General features: G+C 36.2%; 1 long non-coding RNA gene across 1 annotated transcript; it reads right to left on the bottom strand.

Moving 5' to 3' along the window:
• Positions 1–16992: 16992 nt before the first annotated feature.
• On the bottom strand, positions 16993–18559 carry LOC109077289. The gene is made up of 3 exons (XR_006157989.1): positions 17977–18559; positions 17726–17853; positions 16993–17041 (listed from the first exon to the last, which is right to left on the bottom strand). It is a non-coding gene; the product is annotated as an uncharacterized LOC109077289 (long non-coding RNA).
• Positions 18560–23815: the final 5256 nt, after the last annotated feature.

Raw genomic sequence — 23815 nt, 5'->3', positions numbered from 1 at the left:
GTGGTTTTACGCTAACGACTGTCTCTCTTTAGGTTACTCAGGTCTGTCTTCAGGTAAAATAGCAGCGATTGTTGTTGGTGTTCTTGTTCTGCTGGTTGCTGTAGCTGTCGGTGGTGGGATTTGCTACAAGAAAAGTAAGTATTACAGTGATACAATGAGAGAAAACATTTTGCTGTGGATAGTGAAGGTGTAGCAGGTGATGTTTAGTCAGGTTTAAACTTTTGTTATTGTATGTTTGTGACATGGTTTTATTCAAGCTGTTCTTTATCTTGCAGCATTAGTAAGATATCATTAATACACAAATTAAAGATGCTAGTCATGTGACAGAAAGCAGGAGGCAGATCTGGAACAAATGTTTCTTTTGTTGTCATTTCTATTTTGATCTTTGTTCTGTATTTCTCAGTTTCTACAGTATGAGCTTCTGTCACAGATGATGATGACTGACTCTGGTAAGTAACTAAAGTATTTCGGTTGTAATAAATTAATTTATCATCATTAACATTTATTCTTTTAGCAATGTTTTGAATAATTTGAATGAAGGATTGTGAGTTTGAATGACTCGACAGATTAATCCTAGGGTGACCAAACGTGCCATTTTCCCAGGACACGTCCTGGCCAAGGATTTCTATATTGCCTAAAATATCCACATTTGGCTTTGGTTGCGCTGTGCAGACCAATTGTTGTATGACAGAGTACCGTGAGAGCTCTAGAGAGCAGACGGCTTCTTGTGCTTTTAAATAGCTCTCGTGATGTCAGACACCGATCGGTCTGCTCAGTGCTGCTTCAAGTCCAACACTAATGTGTACACGTATTTGCATCGCTTTGACCGTTCTCTGTAGATCTTCTCACGGACCACGATTGGTTGATTACGTACAATGTCTACATGTTATTGTTCAAACGATTATTACCTTCATTAAGTATGAAAACAGGAAACCAAAGCCAAAACCTGGATATTTTAGGCAATATAGAAATCCTGGACGTGTCCTGGGAAAATGGCATGTTTGGTCACCCTATTAAATCATGCCATTGTCAATAGTTCTCCTTGGAAATGTGTGACAGGAAAGCACTTCCTGATTTCTGTTAAAAGAGACTTGGTCTGTTTTATATCATGTTTGTTTGTTTCTTTGTTTTGTTTTTTTAAGTGAATAATGTCTAAATGAAATGAAATCTCACCTTAAAAATGCAAACTTGAAATATTTACAGGAAAAAGTGTTCTTCACATTAATAATATTGTATTGATATTCTATTGTCTATTGTATCCAGAGAACATCCCATTGATTCAATGAAAAACACTTTTATGCAAGATACTTTTATTTTTATTTATATATTTATTTTTATTGTAACTGTCTATTTATATCTGATTTTTGTGTTTTTTTTGTTGTTTTGGTCAGATTCCTGGAGAAATAGTACGCCAGAGAACACAGTCCTGAGATGTTTCCGGCAGCTTCATTGTGAACCTGTTTTAACATAATAATAATTTAAATAAATCAGTCATATTTCTCCCTCATGTGAGCCTTTAAAATCCTCTGTGGGCAGATAAATTTAATCAACACTTCACATGCCATAAATATTAGTCATTGCCTATAATGCATATTAGATAAACTAATTGATCTTTCGTGAATTAATTATTAGCAAGGTATCACATGAGATCCTCTGACCAAAGTGTTTTTTAATATAACATAAGAAAGGGGAAGTCATGGCCTAATGGTTGGAGATTCGGACTCGTAATCCAAAGGTTGCGGGTTTGAGTCTCATGCCGGAAGTGATTGTAGGTGTGGGTGAATGTACAGCGCTCTCTCTACCCTCAACACCACGACTGAGGTGCCCTTGAGCAAGGCACCGAACCCCCAACTGCTCCCCGGGCACCGCAGCATAAATAGCTGCCTACTGCTCTGGGTGTGTGTTCACGGTGTGTGTGTGTTCACTGCTGTGTGTTTGCACTTTGGATGGGTTAAAAGCAGACTGTATGTCACGTCACATTTCACTTTCATAAGCATGTTTCATCTTCAGTGTCATGTGACATTTTCTTCACTACTAGGAGTTTTTAGAAACTTGAGCTTGTGTTTAATTCAAGAACCAGTTGATTGTTAATCTCCAGAAGAAAAAATATGTGACGCTTTATTGCATTTTTATATTATTTTACCCTTCAATTTGCTTTTCTTATGAACCGTGCCTTATTTTTATGCTATACAAATTCATTGCACTTAATTGCACTGGCATGTATCTATTTATGTTCTGTATTATCTGAAGTGAATCTTTTCATCTGTTTGTTAAAATAAAAAAAGAGTAAGAATATTGAACTGTTACCATTTTGAGCCTGATGCAAAACAAGCAATAAAAATAAATAAATAAATATTTATAAGCTCTGGTTAAGAACAGTGGATGGTGCTATAGTGCTGTATTTATGCTGCTTGTCGTAGATGAGATAAACACAGGCTTTTTTTCGGCTTTTGCTTTATTAGATTTCCTGCGCATAGTGTAAACTTTACGGACATTTCAAAAATACGATTCATGTCAAACAAATTCAAAAAAAGGTTTTGTTTTGCCCTTGAAATTTGCAATGGGAAATGCTGTTTTACAACAGTTATTTTTTTCAACTGCAAAAAAATGTGGAATCAGACGTCATTAAAAATTATTGGCAATGATTCTGAATTCTTACATTTAAGATGACATCATAAAATTGAGCTTACCAAACACTAATCTCCAAAAAAAAGTGCTCTACTTTATTCCTAATATGACGAAATAGTCATTTCTGCCCGTGTAAACAGCACATTACAGACGGCGCTGATATAGTTCAGTTTCTGAGGGAGCTTATCTTTCTCTGGGCTCCAGCACATATAACAGTGGAGCTGGATGAGGTTTGTTTCAGTTTGATATTTCCGTCTTCCGAAAAAAAGGAGTCCTTTTCCTGATGACGTATAATGAAAAACATGCCAGCTTTACAGTTCTTTGTTGTTGTCAAACATAAAAGTGTACTAGCAGTTGTGTGTACCGTTACCAAACAGAAGCGTTTTCACACAGTTGATTCCGCAAACGTTTACTGGGAGGCTTAATATAATGTAGTTGTCATATTTACTAGTTTAGAAGTGAATCTGTATCATGTGTTTTCACATTTCGCTGCGTTCCGCTGCAACGTTGAAGTTATGGACTTCCGCTTGAGTTGGAAATATGATTTAAGTGGCTTTCATGTTGCACTTTTTTCTTTGTAGAAGATGGGAAGTATCACTTTCTGAGGAACGTAAATTATGTTATTTTATTGTACAACGTGATCCTGTTTACGTTTTTCACCTGGACTATAAAACAGATGAAGAATCCCCACAGTCTCGCATTGACTTGGACCCCGAGCAATATCATAATTGATGTGTCTATTTAGTAAAGCACCTAGCAACCACGCAGAGCATCATAGTAATCGCAGAGGACACCTCTGAGACCTCAGCAGGTGGAGCAGGTGCAGACCTTCACAAATCAGAGTCAGGAATATGACGACATCAGGATCCCAGGTGAGATTTTCTTTTTTTTTTTTTTTTTTAAACAATATTTCATTGTCCCGATACTGTGAGGTGCTAAAATTGGGTTATTTTTAATTGATGTTTAAATTATATTTGAATATGCGTTTAATTGCATTATCTTTTTTGGCTTTGTGATGCACAGAATTTAAATATTTTATAACGGTTCTTACGTAAATCATATGAAGGCAGTTCATGTAAAAATAGATTTATAAACTGTTGTGTAAATAGCAATAAACTGGTTTTATTCATGCTTTCTGAAAAAAAAAAAAAAAATTATAGGATTTCTGCAATCAAATAATGTGTCCAGTATTAATGTCGACTGTGTTTTAGAATTAGAAGCGAACAGATTCGTGAATGATTCATTCTTTTGAGTCGGTTCTCTTCAATGAATTGGCGAAATAGCAGAACGGTTTGAATCAATTCGCGATTCAGTCTGAATGATTCATTGAGCTCGACGCACTGAATCGTTTGGAGCGGTTTCTCCCTAGAAATGTGATTGAACATACAGAACCGAGCCTGTCGGTGAAAAATGGTGTTTTTTTTTTCCCTTTTTTTTTTTATTGTGTTGAGCATATTTGTTGAAGACCCAGACAAAACCATTTTTAGAATATATACAAGAAAATATTTATAGCGATTAATCAGCTTTTTTCTTTATTCATTCAAATATTTGTATTCATTTTTCTACAGTTATATTCAAACTGTCATTAATTTGCCCTTCTACTGTGAGATCTATTTATAGCTCCCTCTATTTGTTAACTGCAGAGTTGTTCTAGAGAAATCTTCTTGTTGTGAACACTAGGGAGCGCTAGTATAACAGTGTAAACCAATGGTATTTTGACCCTCTAGTTCCAGGGGCTCAGGGTTCAGCTGGTTAGCATGACCTTGTTAACCTCTGTGGTCAGGATACTATAATTATACCATTTTTGCGCAGTCAGAAACCATCTCTTTCCTTTTATGGATGTTTAATAATAGAAGGCTCTTTATAATGTCAGACGTGTGTTTTTCACTGACCGCTGACGTAAGTTTTAAGATATCTATCACATGACATGATGATGGTGGTTGCTGTTTGTCATGCTGCACTTCTAGTGATTGTTAAAAAAAAAAAGTTACTGGAAAAGTCCCTGTTTAAAAAAAAATAAATCCTGGTTAAAAAATGTTATAACTTCCCAAAATATATCACTTATGCATAACGTAAATTGCTGTAAATTATTATTGAGTAATTACTACTTGCATTAAATAATGCATTGCAATGCTTTTATTTTTAAAATGCTTTACTTGTTTATGTCTTTGAAACTGAGAGACCAACATGACACTCATCACAAAACAGACTATGTTGACCTATCTGTGATCACAAGATCAGTGGAAACTTCTCAGAAATAAAGAAGTGTTGCTAAAGCTGGAAATAACTAACTGAAACTAACACTTCTTATCTGCAGGGTCACTGCATTGGTATTAATAAAGTCCATGAATATATAGAGCGATGTGTATGACACTAAATATCAATCTTACATTTCAGATACACATAGTATATGATGTATTTTTACTATTTCACATTCACACAGTAAGATCTCAGAGAGAGTGTTTTTTTGACAAACATTTGGCATTCTTTACTTTATTTTTGCAGTAAGAGGAAGTGAAATTGTAGTAGTTCTTCAGGCTCAAGTGATTCATGGAAAACACACACTCACACTATTCACACCTCAAAACATGCACACACCTGACAAACGTCCAGTAATAGTCACATTCTCAAGCACAAACTGTCTACTCAACAGATGAAACCACATTTCTTTCCAGAACTAAAAACAAGGCCTTCTGGGGTTTGAGTCTGTAGAATACAATATTGTAAAAATACACCAAAAACATGTTTGCTGCTAATATTTTATTGTCACTCTGTAGATTTTACTTCTCAAGTTTTATATGTATCGACCAGTGATTTGTAATGCATTACAGGAGAATGAGCTGCGAGAACATACAAAATGGCTGTTAAAAGCCAACTGGGATTTCCTGAACATACACAGACTAAAACTAAGAAACAACCGACTAAACATAAATACCTGTGGAAAAATATCTCAGCCAATCCCATGTGAGCTCTCACATCAGAATAAAAAATATAAAAAAAAGGTGTGCGCATTACAAAAACCCAATAAGGGCTCAGCTGCAGGACAAAAATGGGGCAAATAAGCAAAAAAAAATAAAAAAAATAAGCCCAACAAATGAAATGTCCACACACTGATGCAACTTAAAAACTTTATTAAACAAGTACAACGTTTTGACCATTCAGGTCTTCATCAGGCATCTTCCACAAGTGCTGATGATCTAAATGTTGTAAATGGTGTTGTAAAGTATTTTTGTTAGCAAGAAAACCTCATTTAAATCTGAAAAAAGCTTTGTTGGAATAACCGGCTTCTTGTAAATCAGAATATCAATAATAAGGACAGAGAATATAATTAGAGTCTGGTGACGACCCGTGCGTACACCACATCATCCTCCTGTTTAACACTCTCATACTTACATACTGTGTCAATATCATAGACTGTATAAAAACATGGAGGTAGTGTCTGTGACGTCATCCGTAGGTTTCCGAAGAGCGTTTTTGAAGCCTAAAGTGGGCGAAGCCGACATCACCATCTTGGCAGCGTGCCACTCTGGGGTAACCTGTCACTCAAGTGGCCACACCCTTAATTATGCAGAACTTTAAGGCTTAATATAATTAAAACAGATGAGTTCTAAAAAAATTCACCCCCCTCACAGTTGTCATGAAGGGCAAAATTAGCTATATAGACTAAAAATTTTTTTTGAACCAGGCTGTAAACATGTTTTTTGTCCTGTAAAGTTTTAAACATGAAAATTTTAACATGGGGAGTCTATGGGATTGACTCCCTTTTGCAGCCAGCCTTTAGCGGCCCGTTAATGAATTACAGTTTTAGTCACTTCCTTGTTGGCTTCACGAGAGAGAGCGGGAGGTTGTCGCTTGGTCAATATTGATAATATGCAATACCAGATTTTACCTCAAATAGGTTAATAAAGGAGTTAGATGTGAAATGCAGAAAAGAAGAGAGAGACACTTTATACATGGCCTGCCAAAAAAATAAATAAAATACCATCAGCATGGTAATTTGTGCAATTGGTTTTCTGTTGCTGATTTGCACAGTATTTTGAAGACATCATGTCACAGTGTTGGTCAGTTAATCTTGTTGGAGTGGATGCCTTGATTCAAGTTAGCTATACGGGCTACAAGGAGGTGGAGAGGATGTATCATCTGTGTCTGGAGACACAATGTCCTGGGGTATTGAGACAAATTTCCTCATTCGATTAGATTTCGATTCCAGTTCAATTTGATACTTATTACTTTGGATATATATCAGGTGGCAAATTTTCTCAAGGACAAAAAAAATCGGTAATGCTTAAATAACTTTCATTAATAATCATTAACAAACATTATATAATGCTTAATGGATCATTAGTTAATATATATTCAGAGTTAGAAATGTGAGATAATGTGTGCTTTTTAATGTTTGCTTATAAACTTATAAAACATTAGATAATGTTCAAACAAATCATTATTTAATTTAAGTTAAAAAACTTACAAATGTAATTAAACTTTCAATTCCGTATGATCAAGCACATTTCTTTTAACACCCCCGAACTAATGGTAAAGATTAAAATGATTAAAAGCTTGATTAAGTTGTACTCGGTAAGTTGTACTCATAACATACTTTTAACATTTCTTTTAACACCCCCGAACTAATGGTAAAGCCCACAGTACAAATTGTAAGATAAAAAAATGGAAAAATAGAAAATCATTTAGATTTTATTTATTCAAATGATAAAGTCACAATTTCGCAAAAGTAAAATTGAAAAAAAAAAAATGTTGATTATTCATTTATGAAGTTACTGAAAAAAATGAATGTTGGTTTAATTTTGTTATTTTTGCATTTGCACCATATGGTCTGAAAATTTAATTGTGAAGCATTACATGGACCCTTGAACTCTTTCTGCAGTAGAAATGTCATTATGAAAATTAATCAGTACATTTTCAGTCGATATAAAGTCTCTTTGTTGATTTTTAGTTAGTTTTACAGTCAGTGATTCTTTCTGTTGATCGGTTTGATTCTGATGCGGTTAAGGCAGAGCAGATTAAAAAGAATATCCATATAGGCCTAACGTTACCATCTGCGGAAACTCAATTTCTGCCGAATTCTACGTCAATATGAAAAACAGTTTGTTGTACACTGTAAAAAGAATATTGTGAAATTTACAATAACTTGCTGGCAGCAATTAGCAAGTAAGTTGCTGTAGTTCATTTCACAGTATGCTTACTGTAAACTTAATTGCAGTAACTTTAAAAATAATGTAAACTTTTTTTACAGTAATAATCACAGTACTGTTTCATCACCTCACATATTTTACTACTGTAATAGGGAATACTGCATTCATTTTGTGTACTGTAAAATGAAGACACTGTTTTTGTCATAAAAATGCCATTTATTGACAACTTTTCACACTTTTTCACAATTTTTTTTTTTCAATAGGTAAACCTTTTTTCTGTTAACATTTCATTTCGTTTTGTATACAACAACACTTTTCTGAACATACAAATCAATCCTGTTCAAATGTATTAAAATGTTCGGTTAAAATTAGAATATATAAAAGACAAATTAAATGATTTAAAAAAGAGCAGGATTTCAAACAGTAGAATTTGGTCCGTGATAGTTGTTTTTCTGCCAGAACTATATTTTTCTTCAACAACGGGCCTGAACTAGTCAATTTCCTGGGCTGGAGTCTTCTACCCTGCAGTGGAAAAAAATAATTATTAATGGTAAAGTTTATAAGCAATACAGATGGGTTGATGACAATATATATAAAATTGGGTATAAAAAAGAGCCTCTCAGAGTGGCAGTGTCTCTCAGAAGTCAAGATGGGTAGAGGATCACCAATTCCCCCAATGCTGCAGCGAAAAATAGTGGAGCAATATCAAAAGGAGTTTTCTCAGAGAAAAACTGCAAAGAGTTTGAAGTTATCATCATCTACAGTGCATAATATCATCCAAAGATTCAGAGAATCTGGAACAATCTCTGTGCGTAAGGGTCAAGGCCGGAAAACCATACTGGATGCCTGTGATCTTCGGGCTCTTAGATGGCACTGCATCACATACAGGAATGCTACTGTAATGGAGATCACAACATGGGCTCAGGAATACTTCCAGAAAACATTGTCGGTGAACACAATCCACCGTGCCATTCACCACTGCCGGCTAAAAATAAACAATACAAAAAAAAAACAACATAACAAAAACAAGCCGAGCTTTATTTGCCAGGTATGTTCACACATACGAGGAATTTGTTTTCGTGACAGAAGCTCTGCAGTGCAACAGAATGACAGCAACAGAACAAAAAAACACATAATAAAGAATAAAAAAAAAAGTAGGTAGAATGGAACAGTACAGTAATAACAATTGTACGGCAGGTATATTACAAAGAGAAATTGTTTATTTACAGTTAAAATAAAAATAGTTTTGCACACTAAGTATGTGTGTTAGATAAATAAGTGTATGTGTATGTAAATATAAATAGTGTTGTGCGTTTCCACAGTTATTATCAAGTGTTTCAAGTTAGATGGATTGCCTGAGGAAAGAAACTTTTCCTGTGTCTGGTTGTTCTGGTGCTCAGTGCTCTGTAGCGTCGACCAGATGGCAACAGTTCAAAGAGAAGTGTGCTGGATGTGAGGGGTCCAGAGTGATTTTGCCAGCCTTTTTGCTCATTCTGGATAAGTACAGTTCTTGAATAGAAGGGAGGGTTGTACCGATGATTCTCTCAGCAGTCTGGGACTACCCTCTGTAGTCTCCTGAGGTCAGATTTAGATGCTGAGCTGAACCAGACAGTTACTGAAGTGCGAGGATGGATTCGATGATGGTGGAGTAGAACTGTTTCAGCAGCTCCTGTGTGCAGGTTAAAACTTCCTCAGCTGGCGAAGGAAGTACAAACCTCTGCTGGGCCTTTTTCACAATGGAGTCATGTGAATGTCCCACTTCAGGTCCTGAGAGATGGCGGTTCCCAGGAACCTGAATGACTCCACTGCAGTCACAGTGCTGTTCATGATGGTTAGTGGGGGGGAGAGCAGGGGGGTTTCTCCTGAAGTCCACGATCATCTCCACTGTTTTGAGCGTGTTTAAGCTCCAGGTTGTTGAGAGTGCACCATACAGCCAGCTCTTTAACCTCCTGTCTGTAAGCAGACACGTCACCATCCTGAATGAGACCGATGAGTGTGGTGTCGTCTGCAAGGGGAAGAGCTTGACAGAGGGGTCCTTAGACGTGCAATCATTAGTGTACAGGGAGAAGAGCAGTGGGGAGAGAATGCAGCCCTGGGGAGCTCCGGTGCTGATTGTACGGGTGCTGGATGTGTATTTTCCCAGCCTCACTAGCTGCTGCCTGTCTGTCAGGAAGCTGTTGATCCACTGACAGACGGAGGTGGGCACGGAGAGCTGAGTTAGTTTGGGCAGGAGGAGGTTTGGGATGATCGTGTTAAAGGCCGAGCTGAAGTCCACAAACAGGATCCTTACATAAGTCCCCGGTCTGTCTAGGTGTTTGCAGAACATAATGCAGTCCAATGTTTACTGCATCATCCACGGACCTGTTTGCCCGGTAAGCAAACTGCAGGGGGTCCAGTAAGGGTCCAGTGATGTCCTTTAGGTAAGCCAGAACCAGTTTTTCAAACGACTTCATGACAACAGACGTTAGAGCCACAGGTCTGTAGTCATTAAGTCCTGTGCTTCTGGATCATCTAAACATGATCCAGAAGCGCAGGCGTTTTCTCTGGGCCAAGGCTCATTTAAAATGGACTGTGGCAAAGTGGAAAACTGTTCAGTGGTCAGACAAATCAAAATTTGAAGTTCTTGTTGGAAAACTGGGACGCCAGTGTCATCCGGACTAAAGAGGACAAGGACAACCCAAGTTGTTATCAAGCGCTCAGTTCAGAAGCCTGCATCTCTGATGGTATGGGGTTGCATGAGTGCGTGTGGCATGGGCAGCTTACACATCTGGAAAGGCACCATCAACGCTGAAAGGTATATCCAAGTTCTAGAACAACATATGCTCCCATCCAGACGTCGTCTCTTTCAGGGAAGACCTTGCATTTTTCCAACATGACAATGCCAGACCACATACTGCATCAATTACAACATCATGGCTGCGTAGAAGAAGGATCCGGGTACCGAAATGGCAAGCCTGCAGTCCAGATCTTTCAGTTGAGCAACTAGAAGCCTGTATTAGACAAGAATGGGACAACATTCCTATTCCTAAACTTGAGCAACTTTGTCTCCTCAGTCCCCAGACGTTTGCAGACTGTTATAAAAAGAAGAGGGGATGCCACACAGTGGTAAACATGGCCTTGTCCCAACTTTTTGAGATGTGTTTGATGCCATGAAATTTAAAATCAACTTATTTTTCCCTTAAAATGATACATTTTCTCAGTTTAAACATTTGATATTGTCATCTATGTTGTATTCTGAATAAAATATTGAAATTTGAAACTTCCACATCATTGCATTCTGTTTTTATTCACAATTTGTACAGTGTCCCAACTTTTTTGGAATCGGGTTTGTAGTTTATTATCTTAGACATGCTAAATGTATAAATGTTAATTGGCTGAACTAAGCTATGCTGTCATTTAATCGAGTGTCTCTGTATATCTATAACACTGCACTAAACTTTCACCTTTAACATATTATGATTCCGCTTTTGACCTTTACTGAAGCTGACTAGCTCTTCAACTCAAAATAAACTGAAATTAGTGTTTAATAAACTTCTCTTTTTTTGTTTATTTATATTGGGTGGTGGAGCTAATGCTGGGAAAGCCAGTTCCTGGTTAAGAACAGTGGATGGCAATAGTTCTGTATTTATGCTGCTTTTAGTAGATGAGATAAACACACAGGCATTTTTTTCTTTTGCTTTATTTATAGATTTCTGCGCATATTGTAACCTTTACAGACATTTCAAAATATGATTTAGGTCAAACAATTACAAACAAGGTTTGTTTTGTCCTTGAAATTTACAATGGGAAATGCTGTTTTATTTATTTATTTTTACTGTAAAAGTGTGGTAAAAATGTGGAATCAGATGTGTGAACCGTCTTGCATTTAAGATGCCATAAAACTATGGATACCATGATAAATTATTTATTGATTAAAAATGCAATTTGCTTTAAAAAAAAATGCTCCTACTTTATCCCTAATATGACGAATTAGTAATTTCTGCTCGTGTAAATGGCACATTAGACATCGTTTATTTTTGTGAGAAGTGATGATATAGTTCAGTTTCTGGGGGAGTTTACCTTTCTTTGGGCTCCAGCACATGAGACAGTGGAGCTGGATGAGGAAGCCTATCCCTGCATCTCAATGTTCATAGCATCCATCCTAAATAGTTTGTGAGATTGAAATAAGTGTCTCCCAAAGCATAGTATTGAAAAGAGTATGCCAAAAGTTCCCATATTGTCTACTATTTCAGGTCGATTTTTGAGGTGTGTATCAGTCCACACTCTAATGGCTAAAACTGCCCACAATCCAATACGCTTTGGTGAAGGATTGGGTCCAGAACTACAAACGAATAAAACGCGTTAAAAAAACTACAAATGTGGCGGATCCGTGCGATCGACGGTTAGGTAGAGAGGTTTACAAGTTCACAGGGGTTTAAGTTACTAATAAACATTTAACCTAGTAAAAAAAATTGTTTTTTTTTTTTTCTTTTTTTTTTGTTATCCGTGTTCTATTTCATCTGCAACAACAATGTGAACTTTTATAAACATCCATTTGGTCGTTAACTTTTAAATGCATTATTATGCAAAAAAATATAATCAGAATTCTCAGCATGAAAGACCTGCGACTGGCAGATCAATGAGCTACATCTTTTCTCTCCAGTACAGTAGGAAGTTAAATTAAATGAAGTTTGGAGGATGTTAACTGTGACAAGATGATTGACAGGCCAGTTTACAGTGACAGGGTGCATGTAACAGGTGCGACAGAGCAGCCCTTTAAAGACGCAATTGTGTGACGTGATAGTATGTCCCAAAGCTTCCCTATTCTTCTACTACACACTCAAAAATGTGTGCTTTTTCTTTACCATAAGATAACATAGTTGTATAAGTAGGCACATTAAGACGCAGGGGAAGTTTCAGTTTGATATTTCCGTCTTCCGAAAAAAAGGAGTCCTTTTCCTGATGACGTATAATGAAAAACATGCCAGCTTTACAGTTCTTTGTTGTCAAACACAAAAGTGTCCTAGCACCTGTGTACCGTTACCAACAGAAGCGTTTCACACAGTTGATTCCGCAAACGTTTACTGGGAGGTTTTAATATAATGTAGTGTCATATTTACTAGTTTAGAAGTGAATGTTTATCATGTGTTTCACATCTCGCTGCGTGCCGTTCGCCCAGCTAACAAAAGTACGTAACTGTTACGTAACTGCAACGTAATCTGGTGACCAAAGTTTCGTGCGTGGCGACGTAACCTTTACGTCGTGGCAACCGGAAAAGTGAAAGGTGCGTATACGTCGCCACAACGTAACTTTGTGACGTTGCCAGTAAGTAACTGCGACGTCGTGGCAACGTCGCGGATCGGTAGTTGTGTGCTGGTAATTTTTTATAATTATTTATTTTTTATGGGCGGACATGCAGTAGTTTAACCTAATTTATGTCCTCATATGCCCAAACTAATTTAAAGGCTGTTTCAGCAGCTGTGAATGATGAATACAGACTCGAAATGAATTCAGTTCATTTATTAACAAACAAATATGAACAGTAATACACCCAAATTATTAATAAAAACATAGGATATACAGCGAAATATGAATGAAAGCATTCAGCCCATACAGAAGCACACAGATTTAAATATATTAATAATAAATAAATGTCCATATATTTAAATATCTATATCCTTCTGTTAGCATCCAGGGTCAAAACATTATGCACAAATATGCAAATCTTAGTAGGCACTCAGCCCATTGCATTTAAATATTTAAGAGCCATCATTAACCATGCACACAATCCATCAACTAATCACATGCTCCCACAATAATACATCAGCTTATCACACCCTTAACCAAACCACTACAAATAATTAATTGAAAATCATATGCAATATCTTATAAACAGATGTATTATAGCAAATCAAGTTTAACAAATCTCACACCTATCATACAGCATTATGGCCAGTTCACACTGCCAAAAAACTATTTAAAAAAACATGCTTGTTTTGTTTGAACTGTGTTTATCCTGTTGGAGTATGGCGGTGTGAATTGGCTTTTAGGTGCTTTGGACACCAAAAAAAAAAAAAAAAAAAAAAAAACATATATATATATATATATAATATATATATATATATATATAATATAGATATATATATATATATATATATATACACACACACACACACACACACGCAGTATATATATATATATATATATATGTTTAAGCAATTAACATAAATTCTTAAATCTTCAGTAATTCTTACTTTCTCTATGCTTGCAATATTCAAGTGTTCATGTCCCTGAGTAATATCTGCATCAACCGAAGTATGCTAGTAGACAGCAATCCATATGAGAGAGAGGTCTGGTGTGGAGGGTGGATCTGGAACTGACTTCTGTACAGTTTGTCACATCTCTTGTTTATCCGTCTTCACAAAGTGCCCTGAAATACAATTCAAACATTAACAATGATTGTTATAAATTTAACGGCTCTTACATTCATAATGCTCATTTTGGAAATATAGTTAATATCAGTAATATGCAGCATGCTCGATACAAGGAAGTGGTCAGTAACATCATCACTTTAAGGTATGATATCTATATCAGTAAGGCTACTTTAAGAAAAAATAAAATGAATAAATTAAGTTGTGTTATGCATTCAAATAGTTAGACATGCTAAAACACATAATTTGGTAATAATAATAATAATAATAATTTTAAAAAAATGGTGAGAAAAAATAAAACATTTCATAGGGCCCTAAATATTTTTTTGTTTGTTAAACTTTTAATAAATTTATGTGAAAATGTATATACTATTAAAAAGGAGTTGAGAAAAATTAAATGGGGGAAAAAATTTTTTTTTATTTAAAGTGGAAATCAGTTTACTAAATAAAAAAAACTTGACTGACTGCTACTTTAAAGGGATATTATTTGTTTTTTATTATTTATTTTTATGTATACTATATTATTTTGTGCAATTACTTCCCTGTCAGTTGAGTTTTGTGGCAAAAACCTTCTGCAGTGTTTACATGTTGTGTTTTATACCTGCATAAAATGTATTAAAATAGAGGTTTAAGTTTCATAAAGTACAATCTGATTTCAAAATACACCTACATTTTTTTGCATTTTTGTGTTTTTCAGTAGAATAAAGAGACAAATTTTCCCTTTATATTTCATTTGAGGATTTCTTTTAAAAAAAAAAAAATTTTAAAAAATCTCGTCTCCTCTCGTTCTTTTGAACCCAGTCTCGTGTCTCGTCTCGTCTCGAGGGATAAGGGTCTCGTCACACTCCTAGTAGCCAGACCAAGAGATACAATAGATTTCTTTTGTATATCTGACAGTGTAACATTAAGGAGAAGTATTTCGACTGATTTAAAAACCTGTATCCTGTTTGCTGGGTAACACTGAGAATATCACTATATATTGTTGCAACACCTCCCGCACGCCAGTCTGACGGGGCTCATGTTTATAACAGTAGTTTGGTGGAGTAGACTCATTTAGACCAATATAATCATTTGGTTTTAGCCAGGTTTCAGTCAAGCAGAGTACATCATATTACTATTATCTGTGATCATTTCATTTACAATAACTGCTTTGGGTGTGAGTGATCTAATGTTTTATAAGCCCAAACTTAAATTTTTGTTTTTTGTTTATTAATTTAGCATTTTTCTGGTTTAATCACAATCAGATTTTTTTCTAGAGCATGCATTAAATTTATATTTTGACCTCACTATTCGGGGAACAGACCAGTGTGATTTTTTTCAACGAAGACAAAAAATATTTGTTAACGAACATTTTTTCTGTAACTAAGATGACAATAAGACTGTTCCAAACGGGACATACAAGACAAGACAGGACTATAAGTGTGTTCCAAACGGGACATATTATGACGGGACTATAATATTATTTGAGGTCTACCGATATTCAAAATACAGTCGGACTCGTAACCCAAAAAAACAAAACAGTTCGAGTCTCATACCGGCAGGGATTGTAGGTGGGGGGAGTGAATGTACAGCGCTCTCTCACACCTTCAATACCACGACTGAGGTGCTCTTGAGCAAGGCACCGAACCCCCAACTGCAAAAAATGGCTGCTCACTGCTCCGTGTGTGTGTACTTTGGATGGGTTAAATGCAGAGCACGAATTCCGAGTATAAATAAATGTTGGTAACTGCAGTTTGACTAAAAGTAATGAGTAAAAGTTGAAAAAAATGCAATGACTTTTCACTATCGACTAAAACTAGACTAAAACTATGAAAGACTCAAAAGACTAAAATGTGACTAAGACCATTAAGCATTTTCATCTCAAGATAAAGACTAATGCTAAATCAAAAATGCCTGTCAATTAACACTGGAACATTGATTGGACAGCACAAGTACTTCTATTTAAGTGGGTACAACAAAAGCCATCATAGCAGTTATTTGAGAATTGGCTTACTAGTCATATGGAGCGTCGCTTCCTGGAGATGTTGTCCAATAGGAGTTCTGCTCCGACTCTGCTGGGGTGCAGGCCATCAGCACTAAAAAGCCTAGGACTCTCCCAGAAAAGATTTCAATTATTAACAAAGAGCAGTCTCTGTTCTTTAGACCATGACAACAACCATTCAAAGCAAAAAGTCTACTGAACCTTTCTTGTCCTCATCTATACTTGGGAATCGGTCCTGACATGATGATCATCGTGCAGGCGATATGCTGCGCACCGTCTCGATCAGGCTCCTGAAGTCCCTCTTTAGTGTCTGCGTCTGCAGCAGCTTGGTGTCGTTAATGCCGGCGTGAAGCACGACCGCTCCGATGCTCTCTTCACCCCCTTCAGGATCACAGTATCTGTGGTGCAGAAATATCAAAAACACGAGCACCAGGAAACAGTGAGTGTGCACTTTACTTTCAGCTAACATAGCACGAACGTGCCGGACGATGGAGTCTCCGACGATCACAGCATCGTGTTCTGTCTCGCAAAATAGAGCAAATGGTTTCCGGTGGAGTTCCCCGAAAACCGGAGGCAGCAGAGGGAGAGAGGTTGTCACCCAGGGCCTGGCTCATGTCTTACACTGTGGCATGGGGTGAAGGACATCTGGGAAGATCACGTCCTGGGTACACCGGGCCTGTGCAGAGAACCACACAGAGTCGAGGTGGTGGAAGAGTTAGCAGCGTGCTGTATACTTAACCTGGACTTATGAGCGTCAACCCCTGTATGTTTCCAGCATGGCTCTCCGCTCACTCAGCTGAGCCTGCTTCTCCACTGAGGTTTGCGGATCTGCTTCTCCCACGGCCTCCAACTCCTTATTAGAAATAAACAAACTAGAGAATAGGGGAAATGCAGAAAAGAAAAATAGTAATATGGAAAACATACAAACAAATCTTAAGATACCACAATTCACATTTTTTGATTTTACAGATGCATGATGATATATTGTAAAAAATAAATAAGAAGTTATTTAATAAGCTTTCTCGGATCACCTGTGTTTTCTATATGTCTGTCAGCAGCTCCCATTAGAAATTTTCTTGTAACTTCCCCTCTGTTTTAGAGGATTTTTTTATACACTCCTGAAATCACAGTACAATTTTTTTTATCAATATTTGTTTTACAATGAAAATCGAAACGTGTTTGAAAACACATTGGTTGAAATAGTTTCAGCCCATTTTAGACTGTATGCAAGTGACGTCACCGATAGACTCTACAGTGCAGACTTTTAGGTTAAATTACTTAGCTTGCTTCCATTTATCTATTGACAAATTATCAGCAAAAACATTTTACAAAAGCTATCAAAACCGCTCCTTTAACACATAAGATGTCATTAAAAGCCCAAACCTTCATTAATAAGAGCTCAAATCAATTATGCTATAATATTTGTTTCTACGCTAGCGTAATATTTGCTAGCAGACATTCAGATAATTAAGGAAAGATACCATAATCACAGAGGTATAAATATGAACAACAGTAACTTAAAGTAGACTGTGGATGATATTAACATGTTACCTAACCAATCTGTCGCAGTTATTGAACTTTTCTTTGGTATAACTGACGAGAAACAGAGAAAGTGTCAGAGTCCTCTCCTCTCCAGCAGCTGATGTGTCCGCGGTTGCCATGGCAACTCTCAGCGGCTAGTAGGCTAATAAAAACAATAATATTTCAAAAAGGGTTTTAGCGTCTTTACAGAGTTCAAGACTTTTGTTTTTACTTTGTTTTATACATTTTATCAACCTATTTATTTACTATAAATTGTAAAACTCACCTCAGAAAAGCTAATTCTCCCGTCAGACACAGTTGAAGTGAAAAGTGCCTCAAACAGACGCGCTGTCCTCCTGATACAGTATCTGCGGCAGATGAGATCGTGTAGCCAGTCTGTGTCATTATTTCACGTTCATAACTCCTTACAAAAATAGAAAGTTTCACAACTCCGAAAAATGTATTTCCTTTCTTGTCAATAACTGTGCGCGCGCGCCGCGTGTCAGCTGTGGAAGCGGCGCGCGCTGTATGTCACGTCACTATATATGAAAACATGTCCATATTCTGACTTGGTGAAAAGAAACACATTTTATCTTTAAGGAACGTTTAATCTTGTGTCTGAAGTTTAATTACAATTTTTAAATAGCACTATACCCAGAGAGCATATAAAGAACGTACAAAAGTTATGGTAGTGAAATTACGTGCATACGGACGTTGTAGTTACGTTTCCAGTAAGTCATGAAGTTACCAATATATTACGAATAGAGAACCTATCTGGGACGTTCTTGGTTGTCTGGTCACGTTGGAAGGACGTACTGACAACGTTGTGAGTTGGTAATGGGATGGTAATAAAATCACGGGCATGCGACGTCGTAGTTACGTTGTCAATTGGTAAGTCACAGAATTACCAAAAATTGGAAATATGATTTAAGTGGCTTTATGTTGCACTTTTCCTTTATGTTCGCGACGTCACATGCACGCGCATCTCTGCAACATTGAAGTTATGGACTTCCGCTTGAGTTGAAAATATGATTTAAGTGGCTTTATGTTGTACTTTTCCTTAGTAGACGCTTGGAAGTATCACTTTCTGAAGAACGTAAATTACATCTGTAATTAATATTTCAGTTATAAAAGCATGTTCTTTTATTGTACAACGTGATCCTGTTTAGCCTACGTTTTTCACCTGGTGGACGATAAAACAGGTGAAGCATTCCCACAGTCTCGACTTTGACCCCGAGCAATATCTTAATTGATGTGTCTCTTTAGTAAAGCACCTAGCAACCACGCAGAGCATCATAGTAACCGCAGAGGACACCACTGAGACCTCAGCACACCTCAGCAGGTGGAGCAGGTGCAGACCTTCAGCAGACCTTCAGGAATATGACGGCATCAGGATCCCAGGTGAGATTTTCTTTAGCAAACTTTTTTTTTTTTTTAATTTTTAAAACAATATTTCATTGTCCCGATACTGTGTGCTGCTAAATTTTAATTTTTTATAACGGTTTTTCTTACATAAATCAGTGAAGGCAGTTCATGTAAGAATATATTTATAAACTGTTGTGTAGATAGCAATAAACTGGTTTTATTCATGTTTTCTGAAAAAATGCACTGTAAACTGGACTGCAAATCACATGCTGTCTGTCACTAGCATTCATTTCTATATAAATCTTTATATACTAATTTAATAGGATTTCTGCAATCAAATAATGTGTCCAGTATTTAATGTCGGCTGTTTAGAATTAGAACCGAACAGATTCGTGAATGATTCATTCTTTTGAGTCGGTTCTCTTTAATGAATTGGCCAAATAGCAGAACGGTTTGAATCAATTCGCGATTTAGTCTGAATGATTCATTGAGCTCTGACGCACTGAATCGTTTGGAGCGGTTTTCTCCGTAGAAATGTGATTGAACATACAGAACCGAAGTGACCTGGACAAATTATATCTTATCTAGTCATTTGAAACCGAGCCTGACAGTGAAAAATATATATATATATTTTTTAATAAAATTTCACTGTGAATAAGACAATTTTTCTGAATGTATACACATAATAGGGATTTTATAGCGATTAATCAGCTTTTTCCCATTTTCCTTCCTTTAAATATTTGTATTCATTTTCCTACAGTTATATTCAGACTTTAATCGGCAGCTCTACTGTGAGATCTATTTATAGCTCCCTCTATTTGTTAACTACGGAAGTTCTAAGCGGCCATTGCATTATTAATTTTTTTTCTTTTTGTTTTCTCGTTATAACGACTTAATTTTCTCTCGTTATCTCGTATCGACATAACGAAGGTCGTTTTCTCGTTATAACGACTTAATTTTCTCATTTTCTCGACATAACGAAGTTCGTTTTCTCGTTATAACGACTTAATTTTCTCGTTATCTCGACATAACGAGTTCGTTTTCTCTTTATAACGACTTAATTTTCTCTAAGAATTTACAAAACTGCGCCAGCAGGTGGCACTATAGACCTGAATATAACTGATGGGTAGTTTGTATACTATCCCACTTTACTGTACGCGGACCTTCCTCGTGATCGCTATAATTTGTGCAGTCTTGTTTATTACTGACATTTATTTTATAAATGTTAAATGCTTGAATCAATATGAATATTTGTGTATTAAGTTCCCTGCTAGATGCATGAGTTTCCACCAACGCATTCTGTTTCATCAATAACTGCGTATCAAAACCAAGGTTGACATCACTGTATTCTGTTTGCAACAATATATATTATATTTGTGCTTCTTTTAGGCTCATGAATTAATTTTAATTTAATTTTAATTTAATGATTAGGTAGTTTGAATAAGCGGAGATGTTCTGTTTTATCTACAGTATGACGGATTTAACGATGTAGGCTGTGCTTCTTTTCCTTATTACTAATCTTTGATTGTTAACCATATTGATGAGAAATGTGATGTATATGTAAAATCCATAGGCTAATTTAATTCAGTTTTGTTCTGTAATGTTGTAATGGTTTTTTTTTCTACACACACACACATACACTACACGTACACATGAACGCTCTTTTCAAACAGAAGCTTGTAACACACATGATATCTGCCACATAATGACTACTACAAATTATATATAATTTTATTTCATATAAAGGGAAAATTAAAAGTGGAGTTTAATCCAAGCAGCTCTAATGGCGCGGTGTTGCCATTTAAACATGTTAATTACAAAACACAAACGTTTCGTTGTACTGTCTCTGGAAAAAATCAACAGTGATTGATCAGCCTTTATTTATACAGTATTGTAGACGTTATTATTACCTAGGCGAAGCAAAATTTGCTGAAATATAGGCTACAGTAAGAGCGCGCCTGCATGGCTGTCCATCAGATGCCTGTCAAAGTTGAGTTCGTTACTATAGCAACAGTAAAACTTTCATGTCATTATAACGAGAAAACAAACTTTCGTTATGTCGAGATAACGAGAAAAATAAGTCGTTATAACGAGAAAACGACTTTCGTTATGTCGAGATAACGAGAAAATTAAGTCGTTATAACGAGAAAACAAAAAGGAAAAAAATTATAATGGATGGCCGCTTAGAACTTCCGTAGTTAACTGCAGAGTTATTCTAGAGAAATCTTCTTGTTGTGAACACTAGGGAGCGCTAGTATAACAGTGTAAACCGAGTATTTTGGCCCTCTAGTTCTAGGGGCTCAGGGTTCAGCTGGTTAGCATGACGTTGTTAACCTCTGTGGTCAGATACTATAATTATACCATTTTGCAGACAGAACCAATCTCTTTCCCCCCCCCATTGCCTTTGAAAAAAACTATTTGATTAAAAATATTAACTTCCAAAATAGATCACTTATGCATAAATCATCAAATTGCAGTAAATTATTATTGCGTAAGTACAACTTACAAAATTTAAATTACAAGCATTAAATCATGCATTGCAATGCTTTTATTTTAAAAATGCTTCACTTGTTTTTTGTCTTTGGAAACTGAGAGACCAACATGACACTCTTCACAAAACAGATATGTTGACCTATCTGTGATCACAAGATCAGTGGAAACTTCTCAGAAATAAAGAAGTGTTGCTAAAGCTGGAAATAACTAACTGAAACTAACACTTCTTATCTGCAGGGTCACTGCATTGGTATTAATAAGGTCATGAATATATAGAGCGATGTGTATGACACTAAATATCAGTCTTACATTTCAGATACACATAGTATATGATATATTTTTAATATTTCACATTTACCAGTAAGATCTCACAGAGAGTGTTTTTGACAAACTTTTGGCATTCTTTACTTTGCAGTCAAAACTTTGTTTCTCAGAAAGAGGAAGGTGAAATCGTGGAAGTTCCCCAGCTTCAAGCGATTCACAGAAACACACACTCACACTATTCACGCATCATGGACAGGCACCCACCCGCAAACGTCCAGTAATAGTCACATTCTCAAAGCACAAAACTGTCTACCCAACAGATGAAACCACATTTCTTCCATAACTAAAAACAAGTCTGCTGGGGTTTGAGTCTGTAGAATACAATATTGTAATAATACACCAAAAACATCTGTTTGCTGCTAATCATTATTATTATTATTATTGTAGCTGTATGCCCCCCCCCCCCCCCAATGGGAGTCTATGGCAGACCTATGAATGGAACATAGGAAAATGATAAAATTGGCACACCTTTTAGTGATGGCCATTAGTAGTGATGTGACCAACTTTGGTGTCTCTAGAACCAACTCTATAGTGCAACCACTAGTTCAAATATTCAACATTGAAATGGTAATAGCTCTTGAACCCCTTGTTCTAGAAAAACGAAAACTTAATACACCCTGATTACTCTCTTCATGCTGATCACAATAACTTACATTAAGACTCCACCCATTACAGTAGCAGCCATTTTGAAAGTACAGTTTTTAATTTTTTTTTTTTTGCTGCTCCTCCTTCAAAAGGTTGTCCAAATTCTTTCTAAAACTGGCAGAGATGATCTTTGGAACAAACTCACAGAGATGACGTGAACAGAATTTTTTTTGAACTACTGGTGAAAAAAAAAAGTTTATTAATGTTGTGAAGTTAATGAGGTCAATCCGAAATTGTTTTCTGAGGCTGTATCTCAGCCAAACGCTGATCAATCAAAACGAAACTTAGTAAACTTCATCGATCCCCATGAACTGAGGAGAGCGATATGTCAAAGAACAGTGAGAACAGTGCCACCTATGGATCATGAGATGCATGTTTTTTACTGATAACACTTTTGAAAAGTTTGTCAGAAAATTTACAATATTGTGTCTATGGATTCCTTGGGTCATGCCAAATTTTGTGGATATTTTTGATCAGCTGGACCATGTGTCTACCCATTTTGAAATTTGTCATGAATCACAATATTTTTTTTAAACCATTTGATATAATATGCACAAGAATCGGTAGGGACCATCGATACCATGTCCCACAGGTACCTGAGAAGTTTGAACATAACGCCAGCTAGCATTCCAGAGATATAACAATTTTTGTAAAAAATTCTTTTGAGAACATTGTCTAACTTTTGTTATTTTTGTATCCTTTTCATTGCCTGGCTTTTTTGCCAATTCCTGACAATATATAATTTGTCATTTTTCATCAATGTGCCTGTCTGCCATAATGAAGTAAATTAAAAAGTTTTTTTTTTTTTTTTGTTTTTTTGCTGCTACTAGCAAATGAAATAGACTGTACATAATTTTATATACTGTATATACTATATATATATTTAATTTTTTATTTTATTTGATACCTGTTCAAATTAGACCGTGCCTGTGCTTGTTGATTTATGCTAGTTAATTTAGCATGGCTATATTGGCAGTAGCATACTGTGCGGGTTTCAGACAAGGCCTTCAGAGTAAGCAAAGCCGAATTACAAAACAGTAGCCGAATCACAAAAGTCATTTGTAATCGTCACTTGCACTCTCCGCTTACCTGCGACTGTCACTTGCAATCGAACCCAAAATCATGCGTGTTGCCAATGGAGAACAAGACTCTGTGCTTAAACGATTTAAACTAATTTAGTACCATTACCATATAGGGTCCTGCAAGTCATTCGTGGAGGAAAAAACGAGGGTCACAGACCTGCAAATTAGGGATGCAACGATACCATTTTTTCAGAACAGCATGTCCTATGATCTCAC

Source organism: Cyprinus carpio, chromosome B22, assembly GCF_018340385.1.
Source record: "Cyprinus carpio isolate SPL01 chromosome B22, ASM1834038v1, whole genome shotgun sequence".
Taxonomy (NCBI): Eukaryota; Metazoa; Chordata; class Actinopteri; order Cypriniformes; family Cyprinidae; genus Cyprinus; species Cyprinus carpio.
Note: the sequence above shows the minus strand (reverse complement) of the source record. Positions and strands in the feature narration are given on the sequence as shown.